Source organism: Panthera tigris, chromosome C1 (assembly GCF_018350195.1).
Source record: "Panthera tigris isolate Pti1 chromosome C1, P.tigris_Pti1_mat1.1, whole genome shotgun sequence".
In the NCBI taxonomy this organism is placed as follows: domain Eukaryota; kingdom Metazoa; phylum Chordata; class Mammalia; order Carnivora; family Felidae; genus Panthera; species Panthera tigris.
In genome coordinates, this window is record NC_056667.1 from 3,068,524 (window position 1) to 3,072,254 (window position 3,731).

The window sequence follows — 3,731 nt, forward strand, 5'->3', positions numbered from 1 at the left end:
AACGATGATGGCTGCGGGATTCCTGGAGAAGCACGGACCTGTCTCCTAAGACGAGAGCCTAGTGCTTTGCACAGAGACTTAGATGCAGAGCAGTGAGACTTCACAGGCACTCTGTCTTGTGCTGAGGAATAAAAGGAACATCCCCATCTGTGTGGGGGCTGCGGGAATGGGCGGAGGATGACCCTCACCATTGAGGTCACACATTGAATTAGGACTTGGATGAGCCACTCTGTGCCTTGGGTGAGGTCACTCAAATGCCCTGCCTCTGAATGAGGGCCTTGAACTCGGCGGTGCTTTCGCATCCTTTCAACTCTAAAATAAGATGACATTTAACAGGAGCCCTGTGCACTGACAGAACTGGAGTGGCCGTCAGTGGAACAGCCCCGTATTGTTGACAGATCTGGCCAGATGCCAGAGATGCATGGCCTCGCCTCTGAGTGTCCTTGAAGGCCAGCCTCCGGACAAGGGACAGCAGTGTGTCCAAGCCCATCGGGTGTGGCTTCCTGTCACAGCACAGAAAAAGACCCTTGTCTGCACTCGCCACTGCTCTGCCTCCAGGGCACTCGCTCGTGCTCTGACCACGCATCTGAATTCCACGCAGGGGGCTGGGGCGGAAGGAGGATGTCTAGGACACATCAGAACGTGGTACCTGGGATCTTGTTAGGTAGGAACCAGGGTTTGGTCTCCTCGGCCAGGCTTCATCCTTCCTCGGCTCTGGGCTCCGTGGATCCTTGGGTGCTGTTCAGATGCCATTGGCAGCAGGTGCAGAAGGTACGACTCAAAATGGGTCTCAAGCAGTAGGGTGTGGACTGGGGACAAGAACTAGAACATTGGGATCCAGGCGGAACGGGATGCATCTTGTGCTAATCTGGGCAGCAGCAGGGCTCTGTGGAACATGCGTGTCGTGTCGCTCGTTCTGTGGTTCGCGGTGGGTGGCCATGGGTAAGTTACTTCACTTCTGTAGGACTCAGTCCCCACCTGAAATGTGCGGGTGCCCCAGTCCTTTCCCTCTTGGGTGTTGTCCTAGGTCTAAACATGCCCCTCCATGATACCATGTCAAAACCCCGAATGTTACCCCATTGGAAAAAGAGTCTTTGCAGACACAACTAGAATTAAAGATCTTGAGATGAGGTTATCCTGGATTGTCCCAGTGCAGCGGGCCCCAAATCCAATAATCACTATCCCTGTGACAGATCCACAGAGGAAAAGGCAGAGATTGAGGTGGTGTCACCACAAGCCAAGTGTTGCCAGCACCCCCCCAGAGCTGGAAGGGGCCAGGACCCTCCCCCAGAGCCTCCAGAGGACCAGAGCCCTGGGGACACTTTGATAGTGGACTTGCAGCGTGCAGAATGGAGATCATAAATGTGTTTTAAAAGCCACCAAGTTTTCAGTAATTTGCTGTGTACGTCAGCTCTAGGGAACTAACAGGGGGGTTATGAGGATTAAGTAAATTAATTCTTATCAAGTGCTCACTGAGACATTCAAAGCAGAGAGCTCAGGGCGCATCAGAGATACGCAGAGCCTGCGAAACGCAGCCGTGACTTCTCACAACACGGGTTTCCATTCTGTTGTTACGTGTCCTCTTGATAGAACGGGCTTGCCCCATGTGAGATTTTGCTGTGTGAAGATCTTAGTATTAGTCAATCCAATAAACGGGACGTTTCCTCTCAGAAACTGTTCACATAAAATAAAGTGGATGGAAATCGCCAGTTGCCTCTTCCCTTAGTTTACTAAATAAATAAGCCAATGAAGAAACCAACATATGTTGAGTACCTACTCCATGCCTGACCTGATGCTAATTTAATCTATGATGCGTTATTCACCCTCCCAACAGGCACTTTCATTAATTCATGGGGTGTTTACTGAGCGTTGACCCTGCGCAGGCTTTTATTCCAGAAATGGGGATAAAACAGTGAACTGAACATCCAAAACTGGACAGGGCTCCCTGTCCTCACTGGGTTAACTTTGGTCTGGGGGTAGAGGCAATGGGAACATAAACTGAGTAGAGCAGCAAAATACATTAGATATGGTGATGAAGGCAGAGAGCAATACAGTAGTGATGGTCAGGAGGGACCCCATGAGCACCATGCCCAATGGCCAAGGCCCCGAAGGCAAAAGAGAGTCCCAGGGAGTGCCAGCGGGTCAGGGGAGGCATGGCTGGACAGGGATGGTCCCTTGGTCCTAGGACTGGGAAGAAGCAGCCGGGAAGTGGAAGGAAACTGAGGAGGGTAGGAAAGAGCCAGGTGGAGGTGTGTTTCTGGAAAGCAGGGGAGGCTTGTGGGGTCAAACGCTGCCTCAGGTCAAGGAATGTCAACCTTTGGGCTGACCACTGATGGGATCACGTCAGCATCGTGGGGGAGCCTCAGGAAAGCTGGAGGAGAGTGCCAACCCCGCCACACCCCTCTCATTAACAGCACCTCTGTTCTCTCTGTGGAGCTGTCCAGTCAAGACCCTCTGTTTCCATTGGCCGAGGTAAGGTGTGGTGCCCAAAGCACACCTCCTCCCTCTTCTCCTCTCTCATAGACGTTCCCTTCAACTAAAACACGGCAAACCAAACCAAAGAAGTCATGATTCATCCCATCTAGAAGCACCGTGAAGCAACCTCCATTTGTCCTTCCTCCTGCTAGTGTGGGGCTGCTCTATCTCCTCCATTCTAAGACTTTTACCTTGATTCTACCATTCCATGTCGTTTTGTGAACCAGGTCTTTGCAGGGGCCAGGTTTTAGCCAGCCAGTCAGCTTCTGAGGGTTCCATCCAAAGAACCCCAATGGGCAGGAGACAGCGAAGCTACAATTTTGCACTAATTTCTTCTTATTTCAAATTCTGTCCTCTTTCTGCCACGCCACAGCTGCCTCCTTTAGAAGCTGCTCCAAGAGGAAGCAAGATCTTTATAAAAACAGCATGGTCAGAAGCCAACACCATTGGACAACTTACAAGGGGTCTCCCAAGATCCCTCCAACTTTTGCTCAGACTTGGGCCCACGGGAGGGGAGACATCTTGGATTGGCTGTGCACCTGCCGGTCAGCCCACCGGATGGGAACATGGCCAGGGCGGAGGGCGGGGAGGAATTGCACCCTTGGCTATAACTCAACAGGAGCATTCCATCCAGCAATTTTGTAGGTTTTTTGTTCTTAGGAAACCTGAGAAGTCATCTCACTTTGTGTGTTTTGGTAAAGGAACCAAGTTTAATGTTAAGCCGTGTGTGTATGTGCTCATCGTTCCGGGGTGACGTTTCTCTGTGGCAGGTGGATTTCCCTGGGGGTGGTTGCAGTAGAGACTGCCCCCTGGTATCAGCAGTCCCGTCACTGTAGACACAAACAGGACATCTACTTCAGATTTCTCCCTGGGTTATGCTCATCCCCACTCAAAGCAATATCTGACTGACACCTTTCTCCAAACTCCACACCACAGACATACACCCACCTGCACACACGCACACACCTGATTTTTCTGATCACTCATTTACTTTTTGGTGGGTTTCATTGTCTAAATGCTCCCAATTATTCCCTACACGTAATAAAGCTCCAATCCACTCCTTTAGCCCCCAACTTTGAAGGAAAGAAAGCGAAACAAAACTTTTGATTTGGCCGTGTTCCCCTCCTAATTTCATTATGCATATTAAATTTTTACTGTCGACAACCTTGTTTAGAGGGAAAATCATTGGTTTGGCTTTTTCTTAAACTATCAGATGTTTTATAGACCTTCTAATGGCGTGTTTGGTGTGAAATTAA

The 3,731-nt window shown here is 50.3% G+C and overlaps 1 long non-coding RNA gene across 1 annotated transcript; it reads left to right on the top strand.

The window, feature by feature from the left end:
• Positions 1 to 566: 566 nt before the first annotated feature.
• LOC122241215 lies at positions 567 to 3,195 on the top strand. Its single transcript, XR_006221246.1, has 2 exons — positions 567 to 771; positions 2,849 to 3,195. It is a non-coding gene; the product is annotated as an uncharacterized LOC122241215 (long non-coding RNA).
• The last annotated feature ends 536 nt before the right edge of the window (positions 3,196 to 3,731 follow it).